Genomic DNA, 19380 nt, shown 5'->3' with positions numbered 1-19380 from the left:
GCGCATAAGGCCCAGCCATGCGTGTTAACCTTGGGATTTACGCACGCCGGGTTTTTAAAATCCACCCGTTAGTTTCAGAGCTCTAGATTTACATATTGTTCCCCTTCCAGTCATTAGTTCAAATTTGATCATGTTAGGATTACTATTGCCAAGTGGGCCCACTAATGTTACCTGTCTCACCAAATCCTGCATTCCACTAAGAATTAGATCTAAAATAGATCCCTCTCTTGTTGGTTCCTGAATCAATTGCTCCATTAAGCAATCGTTTATTCTATCCAGGAACTTTACATCTCTAGGATATCCTGATGTTACATTTACCCAGTCAGTATTGGGGTAATTGAAATCTCCCATTATTACTGCACTCCAAATTTGTTAGCTTCCCTGATTTCATCATCCATCTGATCATTTTGGCCAGGTGGACAGTAGTATACTCCTATCACTATACTCTTTACTCAACACACATGGAATTTCTACCCATATATTCTACTGAACATTTAGTCTCTTGTATGATGTTTATCTTGAGGAATTCAATGCTCTCCCAGGCATAAAGTACCATACCCCCACCAAGTTGATCCTCCCTATCATTGCAATACAATTTATACCCTGATATAGCACTGTCCCATTGGTTATCCTCCTTCCACCAGGTCACTGATATGCCAGTTATGTCTCTCTCATAATTCACTGCTATACATTCTAACTCTCCCATCTTCTTAGACATCTGGCATTGGCATACAGACATTTCAAAGTGCATTTTTGTTTGTATTAACAACCTTATTTTCAGTTGATAGGGATAATTTGGAATTCTTTAGCTTAGGTGATTCTTTACTTATAGGCACATGGGCTACTTTTGCATTTATTGGAGCCTCTCTGTTGAGATGTCCTAACTGTCCTGTTTCATTAGTATCCTTCAAAGATACATTCCTCTGAACCATTCATTGAGTAACTGTTGACTTTCCCCCTTGTTCTAGTTTAAAAGCTGCTCTATGTCCTTTTTGAAAGTTAGTGCTAGCAGCCTGGTTTCATTTTGGTTAAGGTGGAGCCGGTCCTTTTGGAAAAAAAAGTCTCCCCCTTCCCCAAAAGGTTGCCCAGTTCCTTACAAAACTGAATCCCTCTTTTCCTTGCACCATTGTCTCATCCACGCATTGAGACTCCACAGCTCTGCCTGTCTCTGGGGACCTGCATGTGGAGCAGGGAGCATTTCACAGAATGCCACCCTAGAGGTTCTGGATTTCAGTTTTCTACCTAAAATCCTAAATTTGGCTTCCAGAACCTCCCTCCCACATTTTCCTATGGCATTGGCACCCACATGTACCACAACAGCTAGCTCCTCACCAGCACAGTCTATAATCCTATTTAGGTGACGCGTGAGGTCTGCCACCTTCACACCAGACAGGCAAGTTACCAGGTAGTCCTCAAATCCACCAGCCACCCAGCTATTTACATTTCTAATAATCAAATCACCAACTATGATGGCTGACCTAACTCTTCCCTCCTAGGCAGTAGCCCTGGGAGACTTGTCCTCAGTGCGAGAGGACAATGCATCACCTGGAGAGCAGGTCCTTGCTACAGCAAGGTAATGCTCTCCAACTGGGAGATCTTTCTGATCCAAGACAGCACCGGGGCTGCCAGACTGGATCTGGGACTTGGCTATGTCCCTGAAGATCTCATGAAAATACCTCTGTCTGCCTCAGCTCCTCCACATCTGCCATTCTCGCCTCCAGAAATCTGACTTGTTCTCTGAGAGTCAAGAGCTCTTTGCACTGGGTGCACATATACGATCTCTCACCGGCAGGTAGAAAAAAAAAATCACTCACCACTGTGTCGGTGGTGAGTGGCATTTTTGCAAGGTTTTGTGTTACTTCATAGTGTCTGGTAAGAGGGCATTTGTGTCAATGTTATTGAGATGAAAACAGAATTTGAATTTTTTTTTCCTATGGTAAGTAGTCAGGGTAAACATCCTTTTTCAGTCCAACCAGCCATTTCAAAGATGGCCTCAGCCAATACAGAATGGATGTCTTTTAATGAATAAAATTTAGATATTTTTTGTTTGTGTAATCTGCCCCCCAAAATCACAAATGACACTAATCACACACTGTGACATGATTCCTGAAAAATATTTGTACTAGGGGTGTGTATGTGAATATCTCTAATATACACATGAAATAAAAAGTTTGTTAAAAAGTATGACATCCAGTTGTGAACAGGATTGCTCTAGAAGGGTTGATGGTGGTGGGATCATGATGACTTTTGAGTTACGTTATCCAAATCTCAAGAGAGGAACCTTTAGGCCTGAAAGTTAATGGGGAGGGGGAAGGGGCAGGCACGAGGCTCACCCAAGGCAGTGGCTCCCAAATGTGACTTAGGGGACCCCTTGTCAGTCAGATTTTTAGAATATCTGCAACAAACATGCAATAGAAACAGTGCATCCAGATCTATCTTATATACATTCATTGTGTATATGCTGAAAACCTGATTAGTTGGTGGCCCTCCAAGACAAGTTTCAGAATATTTGACCCAAGCGCCTAATACATTTGCACTGACTCTGCTGCCAGTGCAAAGCCATACCTCACACCTCAGTTGCAAGAGACCACATTGGCCAAAAGAATGTAGAGCTGTGCTTATGTTGGCTCAAATGAGCCACAAAAGAGCAGTATCCTGCGCTTGACATTCAGTGTAGGCCACCTGCCAAGTTCTTCATATTCCTGCACTCTTTGCTGATGATTATTGAGAGGCATGGGAGTAGAGGAACAACAGGGCTCAAAGTGACTGACAGCCACACAGATCTATGAGTCAGCAATATAAGCAGAGCCAGAAAAGCATGTGCAGACATTGAGCAAATGGAGGTGGAGGAAGGGGTTTGTATGCAAGAGTCAACAATGGGGGTTAGGGCAGTGTTTCCCAACCCTCTCCAGGAGGCATACCTAACCAGTCAGGTTTTCAGGATATCCATGACTATACATGAGGTACATTTGCATGTATCAGAGACCCAGTGTATGCAAATCTCTCATGCATATTGGGGCAATCCTGAAAACCTGAGTGGTTAGGTGTGCTGCCAGGAGAGGGTTGGGTAAGACTGGGCTAGAGCACAGTAAGATAAGTACTGTGGCCTACTGGGGTGGAATGAGAAAGTGAAAGAACAGACTTGAAATTTAGGTTAGAAGAAGATCAGAAGAGGCCCCTCACATTAAATGGCGCTATATATATATATATATATTTTTTTTTTAACTATATTTATACTGTTTTTTTAAGTGGTTAACATGTCTAATTTTAGTTATTTGAAGTAAGTGATTAAAGCTTGCAATTGTTTTCCATCTTTATGAAAATGGACATAGGAAAATATTCTCTGGGTCCACGAAGAGGTGATTTTCTTCCACCAGGTCATGAAGAAAAAGTTTGAAAACTAACCCGATTCGTGGAATACATGACTCGGCTGAACATTTCTGGTAATAAAATAAGGTTTATGCTATTTGCAGGTACATACTGAAATGGAAATAAACATTTGTTTTCCAGTTGAAGCATTCAATTTATTCAGTTATTGTACATTCAGGAAATGTTTAAAGAGCTAATAGATATAATTTTTAAAATAATTGGTTAACTGACTTTCACTATGGCATCAACAGCCCTCATTTGTATTAACTATATCCAAACTCCTACAGATCACAGCCTAGCACTCGCTACCTCCTCTCATGAAATATAGGTGACAATCAGCGAGCAGTACACCAAAAATCCCCAATGCAAATTTTACTGTTTTCATTACACATCACACACTAACGTTCTGATCTTTTAACTATTAACAAAGAGGAACAGTGTGCGATTGCACCTGATGATTCGCCCGCGTTTATTCCATTCTGATGATTCATCCGCTCCCTTAGGGGAAAAAAAAAAACCTACGTAATACAGGAGGTTTAAAAAAACTGCATGTCTTTAACTTCTGTTTTAGATGTATAGCGAGCAGCAGCAAAAACGTAAAGAATAAGAGAAACAAACGCCTAAGAACAGTCACCAAGTACGCTGGGTATACTACAGATCCACGCGTTTGGAAACACCCACATAACGTGTGAAATAGCGTCAGTTTCACTTCCTTGTGCACACAGGTGTATCTAGCAGCGCAACACTGACCGTACAAGATTTGCCATTGCCTTCCCACAACAGCTGGAGTTTGCAACATTCTGCTCTGACATCTTATGTGTTATCTAAGCTTTAAAAATGGAAGCGAATTGAGCTGACATGTAACATTAAGCGAAGATTACCTTAGAACAAATGCTCTGCACTGAAACCCGATTACTCAATGACTATAATACTGCCTGCTAGAAAAAGCCTCAGTTTAAGAACTACGCAGCAAACAAATGTAAAGCTTCTCCCACTGCCTAATCAGGAAACACGGGCGTCACAAACTGTACCAGCTTCTTATAAAGAAATTTCACAGCCAGATTTCTCTCCAAAACCACCAAGAAGAAATCATTTTCTTTATCACCTGTTTTCATTCTTGATAGAATTGCCCAATTCGCGATACTAAATTATCCTGATCTCGCTGATAATACCCTCAAACCTGCAGCAAAACATTTCTACTTTATCCTTTAGCCCAGCTAATACCCTTCTCAGCAAAACGATTTAATACTAGTGTCGTGTTAGCAACTTATGTCACATGACCACCAGAAAGAAAACAAAAAACTTCACCTTTTTTGGCAAATAATAGACCTTACCTTATTTTTTTTTCTCAAGAGGCCATTAACAGAGGGGGTGTGTGTAGATAATCAGTAGGATTAATATACAGATCGGAGAAGTTTGGAGGTAGGAGGAGGATGTGTAGTAGTGAAGGGAGAATATATGAAAGGCAGAGAGAGTGAGCTCCAGTGCTAGGGGGCGGAGGACTTTCCCATGGCTTGTTTACGCATTTCAGCTTAGTTCATTCCTCAGAATTCACTCTCTGATTGGACACAAAGTGGGGCACAGCCTTTCACATACTGACTGGCCTGAAAGCAGCAGTACAGCTTTTTTTTTTTTTTTAAATAAACTTTATTGAGTTTTATGAATAACAAAAAATACAGACCTTTTACCAGCTGGAGGACTAAAGAATATTTTTGAAAACCAAGTTAAAAAATCCAGTTTAATAAAAAAAGGTTAAACGGCCTTGGGGAAGTGTTCATAATAAGATAGTAGGTATTTTAATTAACTTTTTTAAATTCCAGTTTCAATATATTCTATCTCCTTTTACACAAAATAAGGTTTCTTGTCTCAGGACTGCCAGTTTGTGAATGAAATTTTCCTGAAATTAGGAATACCTTAAGAATATAAAGACCTGCATTTTTTCAACAAAGTAAAAGGAGTATATTACTGATATTACATTTATTATGCTACTTTAATCTTTACTAAGCAAATCACTATGTACATCTTTCCAAAACAGTTTATAAGTTAAGTACAGTGCTTTGTTTCTAGAAAAAAACATACTTCTACTCAGATATAGAGCCATACTTGGGGAAAGAGAGAGGTGAATCGAGATGAGAGCCCTGGGTCCTGCCCTTTCACAGAGCCTATGAAAAGACAATATTGCAAATATTATACTGGTTCCTAGAATGCCAAAACACCTCCTACTGGAAAAAGAAAAGCCCAATGTAATAAGACGTGAATAAAAATTGTGCACTATATTTCAGTGCACATTTATTTAAAGCACTTGCTAAAAAGAAAGTTAACTCCTGATACAGTAGTATCTGATGAGAAGAGAGAGATCCCACTCATGCTCCCAAGAAGCTCTTCCACCCTTTCTCTTCAACCCACAACTGCTTCTCTGGATGGGAATGGGGCGGTCTGACCCCGCCCCTGTCATCCCAGGCAACGGCCCCTTAAAACATGAAGCAAAAGCAGATCCAGGGGCAGAATCAGAAGATGTTCTTCCAACTCCAGAACAGCTCTCCCTCAACATAGGGAAGTAGTAAGAGTAAATCCTCCAGCACCAGCAACTCCAGGAGCTGAGACCAGGACTGCAAGAACAGGGCGACCTCGAAGCAGCATCGAGGTGCGTCGGAGAAAATGGCCAGGATACCCCCTAAATCAAAGCACAGGGAGGACTTGACACATGCAGCATGTACCCGTAAAAAGCCCAATCGTTGACGAACATCAACCCAAAGACCCCTCAATGCACTCAGTGTCGAGCTACCCAACACACTCGACATTGAAATGACCCAGGCAGGAGATGCCAGGAGTTGGCGCATGGAGGCACTCCGGAACATCTCCTGGGCTTCATCGAAGTTGATATCCTTCACACATTCTCCGATTCCAAAAAACTCCACTTGAAGCACCTAGCTATTAAGGCCATGGCATATCCCAAGCCAACTGCAACATTGTCAGCTCATCCCACTCTAGCGGATGACAATGAGCTGGCTCCTCAACCACAACCCTTGGAGCCCGCTTTGGTTATCTCTACCAGGTATTTACCTTCCATCGCTATGCTTCACAGCATCGAGGGGATCACGGCAACAGGACATACACTATCCAGTGCCCATGGAGCATTCTGGAGTAGAGGCAGCCAGGGATTTTTTGTGGGCTGCACTGCCCATGCAGAGATATACAGATCCATCTCTTCCATGGGGCGACCCATCATTGCACCTGCCACCACCTATCACCAGAGCACTCCTAGTATGACATGTATTATCTCAGAGCTTCCGTCTTCAGACTCCAGAATCCCTGTGTTTTCCCATTACCATTTCTGGAGAGAGAATCCATACTGGTTTCAGAGGAGGATGCCCCTCCATTGACCCCTGGGCAACATTCTTAGCAGGCAATGGATCAGATTACAGACATTATCCATTCCTTCTTTTCCTCGCTATTCCTAGTGCTGGAGCCTCCGACGTTTCCTCCAGCCTACCGGATCATACCAGCCTCTCTGGAAAAAGTCAGGCCAGGAACACCATTTTGGTCTCCCCTCTCCCTGCTTTGAGTCTTGCTCCTCAAAGTCTGGGGGACAAAAGCTTCCTACACCTCTGTTTCCATATCTGTGGAGTCCATGCAGACAACCTTCACCTACTTGTTTGGTGCCTGTTTCACCTGGTGAGTCCCCAAGAAGCTTGACGGGCATCCCTTCGGACCCAGCCCTGGAGAATCTGACATGCTCCCATTTTGTGGAAAAGTGTTGCGGGAACACTAGGGAGTGGTCCCAATTCCGGGGAGGTTAGTGTATCCTTGGACAATGGTGCAACTGCAGAGGAGCTCCGAGGAAACACCGAGGCAGGCAAGGCGGGTCCAAGCACAGGCAGACAGGCTGAAGACCAGGAAGCCCAGACCTCTGCTGAACCTGAACGCACCGGAAGAGACCCAACAACACAATGCTGGTCTCTGGGGTAGCCCTCTGGCCACTTCATAGCCCTTTCGGACCTGCCGCCTGGAAATGGCAGATGCGACAGGATGGACAGAACTCGAGGACAGGCGATGGTACTGGAACAAGACAAAGACACTTGAAGATATGGTCAAGATGAAGGTACTTGAAGACATGGTCAGGCAAAGACACTAGGTGCGTACACTTGAAAAGTGAACAAAGGAGAGCAGGGTTAAAACTCAGCAAGAAGAGGAATCCAGGCAACACTCAAAGCAGGCTCCAACCTGGACAGAGCTTGAGAGACCCAGCATGATCGACACACCTGACAGGTCAACCAGAAGAAGCTGCAACTTCAGACCCAGTGTGGAAAATGCACCAGAAGGTGATCTCGAAGCTAAACAGAGGACGGCAGGCAGCTAGGAGTCAAATCTGGAACCAGGACATCCGAGGACAAGGCTTCCAAGGAGAGTAGCTGGAAGGAATAAACGCCTGAAGGCGGAACATCAGAAGACGAAGACATCAGGAACATCTGAAGATAAGCACATGTGGAACATCTGACTTTGAGGACATCTGAAGGCAGGATCATCTGGAACTTCTAAAGATGAGGACATCAGGAACATCTGAAGGCAAAGGCATCAAGGACATCTGAAGACGAAGACACGGGATCCGACGAGAGACCAGGAACACAGAAGAAGACACTGAGGGAATTCCCATGAAGAATGGAGTGCCTTGAAGAAGCTGGAATTGACGAGAAGTCCAGAAGCGGACTGGCTCATTGCGAAGACACTGAAGAACTGGCAAAGGGCCCTTTTATAGGGCTGAAGAGGAAATACCTGGATGACATCATCAAGAGGGGCCGCGAGGCTACTCCACCGCGGGCCCCTTAAGAGAGCAGGAGAGGCGCAGCTGTGCACCTAGAGAAGGCAGGACCAGGGACAGCGGCAGCCGTGCCGCAGAGAAGGAGTAGGAGTGGCACTAGGCCACAATGCAGGACCCGGCATTGCCGGCTCCCAGGCCACAGGATGAATGACAGCGGCGGCCACCGGGCCACGCAGGAGAAAGCTGACATCAGCGGCCTCTGGGCTGCAAAGGCAGGAACAGCGACAGCAGATGACCTGTTGCAGAGCAGGATGATGACTGCGGCCTCCAGGCTGCGAGGAAGCATGGTGGTGGCCTCGGCTGCCGAGGCTGAACAGTGGCAACTCCGACCGCCGCCAAACACAGAAGATGGCATGGACGGCATCCTGGCCGAGAGAGACGGCGTCGGGAGACTGGCGGCAGAGAAGGTGAGAGGCTGCTCGCGGCTAGGCCCACGAGCAGAATCGTAACAAAAAGATCGGGGCTGCACTTAAAGTGGAGGTTCAGAAAGATCCAGACACGAGGTCAGAGGTCTGGATCTTTCCATAAGAACTTATGTTCTTATGTTCTTATAACCTGTTGGAATCTACTATTTTACTCATGCATAAGTTATTAGATACTGTTCTATTAAAGATATGGGAAACCCCCTTTTCGGTACCAATGGTGCCCGAAAACTGGATCTGAAGTTCCGCATGAAGAAATCCCCCAGGTATGGGGTCATCCAGATGCCCCACAACTCAGTGGTCATGGAATCGGCTATGAAGAGGGTGAAGAAGTCCCGTCTCCATTCAAACACCTTGCTGGGGTAGGATAATTGGCTGCTGGATGAGTTTTGGAAAAATGTAATTTAGGGATCCATGCTCATGTCCCAGATAACCCAACACCAATTCTACATGGTCCAGTAAATCTATGCCTGTGTCCAGAACTTGAAACCATTTCTTAGGGGAGAGTTTGAAGATCCTATCTCTCCCATACCTTTGCATGACCACTTGCTGTGTTCTGTTTATGAGGCCTTCGACATCTCCGATGGCACATCAACAGCCTCCATAAGTGCCAACCGTATGGCCTGGCTGTGGGCTAGCACCATTCAGGAAAACGTACAATTAAAACTGGCTGATTTTCCCTAGCTGGGGACAACCTTTTTGGAGAAAAGCTCTGAGAAACTGTATCTCAAATTAAGGAGCAAAATGTGGCATGCAGGCCCTTTCAACCTCTCGGGACACACCACCTAACCCCAGGTGGCCATAGTTCTCCTATAAGAAGATCATACTATCCCAGGAAGTCTTACAGACCCTGCCACCAAAACAGACTTCCCCCTCTACCACAGGCCAGACAAATTTCTCAGGGTCTCATCTCCTGACCTCACCCCAGACAATGTCGCCAACAGAAACAGCCACAGCAAAAATAGTCTTCTAAGCAGGCCCCCAATTTTTGACCTCCTCACTCCTGGCTCTGACTTTTTGAGTGGGAGGGAGGATCCTTCTCTTCCTTACAGCCTGGCAACTGATCCCAGGCAACCAGTGGGTGTTGAGCAATGTGGAGCATGGATATTGCCTAAACTTCATCTCATGACCGCTGGCTCCACACAAGGCCATCCCCCAAGCCAATCCATCCCAAACTCCTCTTATGGATCTTGAGGTTCAGCAACTCCTTTAACAAAATGCAGTCTGGGAGATGCCCCTCCCCAATGGCCCAAAAGGGTTCTATTCATAGTACTTCATCTCCAAGAATACGGGCTGGGGGGGGGGGGTCTACGGCCCATATTAGATCTCCGCAACCTCAATCAATACAACCGCCGAGAGAAGTTCCGGATGCTCTCCCTGGGGATCATCCTTTCTTTTCTTCAGCCCAATGACTGGATTTGCTCACTGGACTTGAAAGATGCTTATAGTCACATTCCTATCCACCCATCTTACTGGAACTTTCTCTATTTCAAAGTGGCCGACCATTACTACCAGACAAGATACTGCCATTTGGCCTCTCCTCTGCCTCAAGAGTCTTCATGAAGTGTTTGGCAGTGGTTGCCACGTGCCTCAGATGTCAGGGGATCCAAATCTACCCTTATCTTGATGACTGGCTCATAGTGGCCCCCTTTCAAGATACCTTGTGCAATCATACACACCCCACTATTGGCTTTCTTCAGTCACTAGACTTAATAGTCAACTTCCAGAAGTCGGTCCTAATCCCTACACAGAGATTGCAATTTATATGGGCACTCATAGACACGACTGGCGAGAGGGTTCCTGCCCCCAGACAAGATGGTGAACCATTGACAGGTGGCTGCTTCACTCTTCTCATTCAACGGCTCGCCACGTTCTCAAATTTCTGGATCATCTTACAATAGCTATACACATCGTGCCATTCACATGTTTGCAACAGATTCAATGGGGTTGCCGATGCAATGAAACCAATGTCTCCAACCCCACAACACCAAAATTACGGTGACCACCAAGATGGCACAGGAGATTTGCTGGTGGCTCAATTCATGGAGCAATAAGACTGGAGTCCCATTTCACCCACCACCTCATCAAACAATCCTAAGCACGGACGCCTTGACTACGGGTTGGGGGGCTTTCACGAGACCCTTTAAGACACAAGGTCTTTGGTCAGGGTGGGAGAGTCAGCTGCAGATTAATCTGCTGGAACTGCAAGCTATTTGCCATGCCCTTCATGCCTTCGGCCATGTACTTGGCGAAAAGAGTATCATGGTCCAGAGGCATAAAGAACATCATGGTCCAGACAGACAATCAAGTTGCAATGTACTATGAGAGAAAGCAGGGAGGCAAAGGCTTTTGGAGTCTCTGCCAAGAGACCTTACAGATCTGGCAGTGAGCGGTGTCACACAGGGCCTCACTGTAAATGACATACATTCCTGGCATCAACAACACAGAGGCGAACAGACTTAGCAGGGCATTCTGCCCCTACAAATGCTTTCTGGACCAGGCAATAGTCAACAATCTGTTCCATCACTGAGAAACACCATGGATATATCTAGTCATCACCAAGGACAACAAAAAGCTGGATCACTTCTGCTCATTATTTCACAGCCGCTAGAAGGAAGCCCCAGCCACCTTCCTTCTGTCCTGGGGAGTGAGCATAGTTTCTCACAGGACAAGCAGGACGGTAGTCCTCACATCATCAGGATGGAGCCCAATCACGGAAAACTTCTGTCAAAGTTTCCAGAACTTTGACTGGCCCCTACTGGGCATGCCCAGCATGGTACTAACCCTGCAGCCAGCAGGGGTCCCCCTTCAGTCTTCCTTTTTTCCGCGTAGCAGTAGCCTCGCGGTTTAAGAGCTCTGAAGAGATCGCTGACAGGAATTTTCCTCACGGAATTAATTAAAATTAAATTGTCCCACAGGGGTCCCTCCTCTAACTTTTCTCAGGCCGCGATACTCCGGTAAGTTTTTCACCGTTTTTCGTCGATTACCGTCGAGTTTGGCCCTCGCGGCCTACAGGCCATCGACCGTACCGCGGCTCGATTTTTCTATTGCCATGGCGTCAGGGTTTCGTCGGTGCCCGGACTGTACTCGCACCATGTCTATCACAGACCCTCATGGAGTCTGTGTAATGTGTTTAGGCCGTGAGCATGATGTCCTGACTTGCACCAAATGTGCCCTTATGACACCAAAAGGTCGCAAAGCCAGAATGGAGAAGATGTGACTCCTTTTCTGTGCTCACACCCCAACGCCATCCATCGCATCGATGTCATCGGAACCTGCACTGTCAAAGTCACACAAGCATCGACAACCGTCCGGTGACCGCCCGCCATCGACGTCTTCACGGCCATCGACTCCCGTTTCTCCCCCTCAAGACTCCCGAGGGTCTTATTAACGGTCGCTCCCTCAACGGTCCGGCACCGACCACACCTGCGGACCGTCGAGGGAGCGAAATCATCGACCTCGCCACCGTCCGAGCCACCATCGAAGAAGCCCCATCCAGGAACGGCACCGACCACACCTGCGACCGGGACATCGAGGCCACCCTCACCCAATCGGAGTTTGGGAATCGCGATTCTGCCTGTAAAGGTGGTCCCTCCGACTGTGCCTCAGCCTCCCTCTTCCGTCACAGAGCCGGGGCTGATTGCCCCAGGAGGCCACCGACAAGGCGATGCAACGACTCCAGGTTCCTCCGACACCGGCACCGAGAGTGGAACCGGTCACCGACCCGATTCCAGCAGCGCTGGCACCACTGCTCTCCCGGATGGAGGCGCTCATGACTGCCCTTCCACCGGTGATTCCGTGGTCTCTGATGGCTCCGGTGCATTCCCCGATGACAGCTTCATCATGAGGAGAAACACCGTTCCGCATTCCTCCTTCGGGGGTATTGCCTCAGCCATCGATGCCATGTCATCCCTCGCCACCGATTCATTCATTGGGGGCGATACGCCCATTGGCGCCATCAATGCCTTCGATGCCAGCACCGATACCCCCCAGGGTATCCACGGTGCCCCCGGTGATTCCTTCGATTTTCTCGGAGCCTCAGCTGGGCCCTTCAGGTATCCAACCCCCTTCTCATCCTACAGGCCCAAAGCACTATCAATACCGGGTGCTTCCATTCGGCCTAGCATCGGCACCACGAGTCTTTACCAAATGTCTCGTGGTTGTCACAGCCTTTCTCAGGAAAGAAGGTGTTCACGTCTACCCCTATCTAGACGACTGGTTAATCAGGGCCCCAACCCAGCAAGCCGCTCGATCGTCCCTGGATTTGACCCTACACACTCTAATTTCTCTAGGATTTCTCGTCAATTACGAGAAATCCTATTTAGTCCCATCTCAAACCTTGTCGTTCATTGGGGCAGACTTGGACACCTTACAGGCAAAAGCCTTTCTACCTCAACAACGAGTGCAAACTCTCGTGTCCCTCGCTCACCAGTTGCAGTCTTAGTATACAGCAACAGCTAGGCAATTCCTTGTCCTTCTCGGACACATGGCGTCCTCAGTCCATCTCACACCAATGGCCCGCCTGGCCATGAGAGTCATGCATTGGACTCTGAGATCACAATGGATTCAAGCGGCTCAGCCTCTGTCAACCATTGTCCACATCACCGACGCACTCCGTCTGTCTCTCGCCTGGTGGAAAGATCAGAACAATCTCCTCCAGGGACTGCCCTTTCAAGTGCCAGATCCTCAACTCATTCTCACCACCGACACTTCCAACCTCGGATGGGGACTCATGTGAACGATCTACAGTCACAAGGATTTTGGTCTTCAGAGGAAGCCAAACACCAGATAAATTTCCTAGAGCTTCGAGCAATGCGACATGCTCTCAGAGCTTTTCAGGATTGCCTATCAAATCACGTCATCCTGATTCAGATGGACAACCAGGTGGCCATGTGGTACATCAACAAGCAGGGAGACACAGGCTCCTTCCTTCTGTGTCAGGAAGCTGCGCAGATTTGGGCGGAAGCGCTCTCCTACTCGATGTACCTCAGGGCCACCTATTTGCCGGGAGTGCACAATGTCTTGGCAGACAAACTGAGTCGTGTCTTCCAACCGCACTAGTGGTCTTTCAATCCCTCGGTAGCGACCTCTCTCTTCCAGCAATGGGGTCATCCCCAAATAGACCTCTTTGCGTCCCCTCAGAACCACAAAGTGGACAACTACTGCTCCCTCATTCGGAGTGAGCGCTCTCAGCCCAGAGATGCATTCTCCCTCTCGTGGGCAACCGGTCTGCTTTATGCATTCCCTCCACTTCCTCTTCTCTCGAAGACTCTCGTGAAGCTCCGTCAGGACAAGGGAACCATGATCCTGATAGCACCTCACTGGCCACGCCAAGTGTGGTTTCCCATACTCCAGGATCTCTCCATCCGCAGGCACATTCCCTTGGGAACACACCCGCTTCTGATCACTCAGAACGACGGATGTCTACGCCATCCCAATATTCAGGCCTTGTCTCTGATGGCATGGATGTTGAAAGGTTAATCCTTCAACCACTTAACCTTTCAGATTCGGTTTCTCATGTCCTGATTGCTTCACGGAAGCCTTCCATGAGAAAATCTTATTGCTATAAATGGAAAAGGTATACATCATGGTGTTCTTCGCAATCCTTTGATCCCTTTTCCTGTCCAATCCCAAGGTTTTTGGACTATCTCTGGCACTTATCAGAATCAGGTCTAAAGACCTCTTCCATTAGAATGCATGTCAGTGCGGTAGCCGCCTTCCATAAAGGTGTCGGGGATGTCCCTATATCGGTACAACCCCTCGTAACACGTTTTCTTAAAGGCTTGCTCCATATCAAGCCACCTTTACATCCTCTGGCCCCTTCTTGGTGTTATGCTCCGGCTTGTGGACCCTTTGGCCGACAAGAGGATGGTATACCTTTTGGAAGGTCCGTAGGCTCTCTTGTCGGGTGGCGAGGCAGAACAGGAGGCGGGACCAGCTGACCCTTGGCACTGGAGGCTGAGGCGAATACGGAGGCAATGAAGAGACAAGATGAGGCGCTGAGTCTTCACCACTGGTGGTCTGCGGTCCCCCCAGGAGGAGCCCGTAGGGACCCGACCGCTGGGACTTAGGCGGACCTAGGGAGGTCAGAGCAACGGTGCAAAGGCCAACTGGAGCTTCGCCCTGGAAGCCCGCGGTCCCCCCAGGAGGAGCCCGTAGGGACCCGGGCTGCTGGGACTTAGGTGGGCCCTTGGAGACGGAGTCTTGGAGGAGTCCTAGGTCGAGTGCCAGAGGGTCGTCGCTCACCAGTCCGAAGTCGTGCACCAGAGAATCACCGCTTGCCAATCCGGTCAGGAACCAGAGAATCACCGTAAGCCAATCCGAAGTCAAGAACCAGAGAATCACCGTAAGCCAATCCGAAGTCAGGAACCAGGAACACCAAGACGTAACAGGAGCAAGAAGCAGGAACTCACCGAGGCAAGCAGACTCAAACAACACTCGCAAGAGACGTTGCCAAGTCGAGGAATGAGCAGAGGAAGCCTCCCTATATACTTCCTCTGCTCTGGATCATTGGAAGCAGGTGAGTCTAGTTAAAGGGATCAGGTCCCTTTAAATGCAAATGAGTTGACGGCAGCCATCTTGGATCCCATGGCGGCGGCCATCTTTGATCTCCCCGGTGGAGGAGAGACGCCGCTGGAGGAAGCAGGACGGCTTCCCCTGCAGCGGGCAGCACGGGCCCGAGTCGGAGTCCTCCCCCGGGGCTTTCATGGCGCTGAGAGTCAGGTAGGGGGATGCGGTAGTGGGGCGCCACGGCCGTGGAGCACAACACTTGGGACCTTAATCTGGTTCTCGGGTGGCTCATGAAACCACCATTCGAACCTCTTCACTCCTGTGACCTAAAATATCTCACATGGAAAGTGATTTTCCTTTTGGCTATCACTTCAGCTCGCAGGGTTAGTGAGTTACAGGCCCTAGTTACCTATCCGCCTTACACTAAACTCCTGCAGGATCGGGCGGTACTCCACACTCACCCTAAGTTTTTGTCTAAGGTAGTTTCGGAGTTTCACATTAATCAATCCATAATACTACCTATCTTCTTTCCCAGGCCCCACTCCAACCCAGGGGAACAGGCTCTGCATACCCTTGACTGTAAATGGGCTTTAGCGTTCTACCTAGACCGTACAGTTGCCCACAGGAAGAGCACTCAGTTATTCGTCTCTTTCCATCCTAACAAATTAGGGCAACCTGTGGGTAAGCAGACTCTCTTCTCCTGGTTGGCGGACTGCACATCTTTTTGCTATCAGCAAGCAGGCATTCCTTTCCAAGACCGTGTTAAAGCACACTCTATAAGGGCCATGGCGACTTCAGTAGCTCACCTAAGATCGGTGCCGCTTCCTGACATTTGCAGGGCTGCCACCTGGAGTTCTCTCCACACTTTCGCAGCCCACTATTGCTTGGACAAAGCCGGAAGACAGGATTCCATCTTCGGCCAATCTGTCCTTCGTAACCTATTTCCAACGTGACGTACCAACACCCTTCTGCCTGCCCGGTGGGGTTCAGGATGCCCTTTACCGTTGCACACCGTTGGGTATCTTTGGTGCATGTTCGGACATCCTCAGCTCGGTACTCACCCATATGTGAAGACTACCATCCTGCTTGTCCTGTGAGAAAGCAAGTGTTGATTACCTGTAACAGGTGTTCTCACAGGACAGCAGGATGTTAGTCCTCACGAAACCCGCCCGCCGCCCCGCGGTGTTGGGTTCATAACGTTTTGTTGTTTTATTTTTTTGGCACTGCCTGTAGCTATCAAATAAGACTGAAGGGGGACCCCTGCTGGCTGCAGGGTTAGTGCCATGCTGGGCATGCCCAGTAGGGGCCAGTCAAAGTTCTGGAAACTTTGACAGAAGTTTTCCGTGATTGGGCTCCATCCTGATGATGTCACCCATATGTGAGGACTAACATCCTGCTGTCCTGTGAGAACACCTGTTACAGGTAAGCAACACTTGCTATACGCTTTCCCCTACTCCCATTCATCGCTCACACCATTCAAAACCTCATCTGAAATCAAACCAAGATGATACTGATAGTGTTAGCCCCTGCTTTGTCAGAGTCCACCTGAGCACCATAGTGGCATATCATATAGAAGATGTTGGATGCCCCATCTCTCTTCACCCTCTGGTATCCAAGTTCATAAAGGGGTTTTGCAATTTTGTCCACCAGTCATGAAGCCCCTGGTGCCCTGGGACATCAATGTGGTCCTCACTACTCTCATGAAGGCCCCTTTTGAACCACTCAAGTCTGCCTTTCTCAAATACCTGACCTGGAAAGAACACTTCCTGATTATGGTCATGTTTGCTTACCGTAAACAGTGTTTTCTGTAGATAGCAGGATGAATTAGCTATGAGATGCCCACCCTTCTTCATGGATAGCAGACTCTTCATCATGTTGCTTGGAAAGGACTGAGGAGTTACACTGATGACACCTGTGCGGGAACTCCCATGCCTGCCAGTAGAGCTGAAAGCTCTATTGGCTTAGAGAGACAGTTCTATTCAATGCTGTCAGGGGCACACTACCACAGATCATGGCCAATTCATCCTGCTATCTACAGAAAACACTGTTTATGGTAAGCAAACTTGCTTTTTTCTTTCTATAAGCAGGGCTGAATTAGCCATAATCTGTGAGGAGTCCCATAGCTGAGGGTTACAGTAAGAAGCATTACCAATTAAATTTCAAGTATATAGACAATTTTAATGAGAGGTTACAAATTAATAGTAATATAATCTGCAATTTCATTTTTTAGTTCTTTCAGAAGTCTGAGGTGTAAACCATCTGGTCCAGGTGATTTGGTACTCTTTAGTTGTCAGTCTTCCCTATTATATCATCCAGGTTCATCGTGATTTATTTCAGTTCTTCCAAATCATCACCATACACACTGTTTTCGGCATGGGCATTTCCCCAATATCCTCTTCTGTAAACTTCCACCTCATATTAACTGTTTTAATGTATTGGTTCCCAGTTGTTTTCATACTGTTTTATGTACAACGCAATTGCGTATTTTTTCGTTCTCTGTACACCGACGTGATATCTCTGATGAGCGGCGGTATATAAAAACCAATAAATAAATAAATAAATAAATATTAGGACTTACCACTTAGGAAAAAGATCTAGGCATCATAGTGGACAATACATTGAAATCATCAGATCCATGTACTGCGACAGTCAAGAAAGCAAACAATGCTAGAAATTATTAGGAAGGGAATGGTAAATAAAACAGAGAATATCATAATTCCTCTGTTTCGCTCCATGGTAAGGCCACACCTTGAGTACTGTGTTCAGTTCTGGTTCCTGCATCTCAAAAAAGATATAGAAACACTTGAGAAGGCTCAGAGTAGGGCAACCAAAATGATAAAGGGGATGGAATGGCTCCCCTATGAGGAAAAGCTAAAAAGGTTAAGGCTGTTCATTTTGGAGAAGAGATGGTTGAGAGGGGATAAGATGGATGTCTACAAAATCATGAGAAGACCAGAACGGGTAATTGTGAATCAGTTGTTTACTCTTTCAGATAATAGAAGGACTAGGGGGCACTCCATGAAGTTAGCAAGTAGCACATTTAAAACAAATCAGAGAAAATTATGTTTCATTCAATGGACAACCAAACTCTGGAATTTGTTGTCAAAGGATGTGGTTAAGGAAGTTAGATTAGCTAGGTTTAAAAAAGGTTTGGACAAGTTCTTGGAGGAGATGTCCATAAGCTGATATTAGTCAAGTTGACTTAGATAATAGCCACTGCTTATTATTGGCATTAGTAGCATGGGATCTATTTATGGTTTGGGTACATGCAAGGTACTTATAGCCTGGATTAGCCACTGTTGGAAACAGCATGCTGGGATTGATAGACTCTCAGTCTGACCCAGTATGGCAACTTCTTATGTTCTTAAGTAAAGAATTCATTCATTCATCATTCACAATAATACTTTGGTAGAAAAAACACAGAAAACCATAATCAGCATTCTAAAGAAATATGTCAAATTACCCCTAGTGTTAATTGCTATCTGAGTCACACCACACTGTACTATGGGGTTCTCCCCATTTGAGATGATGACAGGAAGAGAAATGACCTTACCTATGCAAATAAAAAAACAAACCTGAAATATCACATTAAGATAATTCAGACCCTTTGCTATGACATTCAAAGTTGAGCTCCGGTGCATCCTGTTTCTTTTGCTTATCTTTGCGATGTTTCTCCCACTTGCCTGTAATCCACATATGGTAAATTCAATTGATTGGACATGATTTGGAAAGACTCACAGCTGTCTTTATAAGATCCCCCAGTTGATAGTGCATGTCAAAGCAAAATCAAAATTAATCACAAACAAAAAAGTCCAAGGGTGCCACAAAAGAAATAATTCCAAAAATAAGGATGTATTGCTAGGCCAAATCAATCATATTATAAAACACAATGATTATTATAAACGGACCATCATACCACCCCAGGTTTATGAACAATATTTTGTGTTCTTAACAACCAAGTGGGTCTTATATAATCATCGGTCCAAGCATAAGCAAAGTATTTTTCTTCAAAAAATGCAATTCTAAGAATGTTAGTGCAAACTTTTAATAATAAAGTATACTTCCCCTTTTTTTTTTTCTTTTTTTTATTCAGCGTTGTTAAGCCCGTGGTCAAGCCCAACACGATATGTTTCGCTGTTGCTGCTTTAGGGACTATAAACAGAGTTTTCAAAGAAGCTTAAACAAGCATAGATTGCATAAAGTTCCCCTAAGGGATTTATGTGGTGACTTTTTCTAAAAAATAAAACAAAAAACAAAAAT

The 19380-nt window shown here is 46.6% G+C and overlaps 1 protein-coding gene across 5 annotated transcripts in view; it reads right to left on the bottom strand.

Moving 5' to 3' along the window:
• Positions 1-4870, bottom strand: part of PCGF5 (polycomb group ring finger 5) — a 295109-nt gene extending 290239 nt beyond the window's left edge. For 4 of the 5 annotated variants that reach the window (XM_029609855.1, XM_029609854.1, XM_029609859.1 and 1 more), the window contains exon 1: positions 4704-4870. The gene's annotated coding sequence lies outside the window, so the exon portion shown is untranslated. Of the gene's footprint in view, positions 1-4474; positions 4496-4703 lie in introns of those variants that run through there. The other variant, XM_029609856.1, reaches the window with a different exon arrangement.
• Between the last annotated feature and the right edge of the window lie 14510 nt (positions 4871-19380).

Source organism: Rhinatrema bivittatum, chromosome 7, assembly GCF_901001135.1.
Source record: "Rhinatrema bivittatum chromosome 7, aRhiBiv1.1, whole genome shotgun sequence".
Taxonomy (NCBI): Eukaryota; Metazoa; Chordata; class Amphibia; order Gymnophiona; family Rhinatrematidae; genus Rhinatrema; species Rhinatrema bivittatum.
Note: the sequence above shows the minus strand (reverse complement) of the source record. Positions and strands in the feature narration are given on the sequence as shown.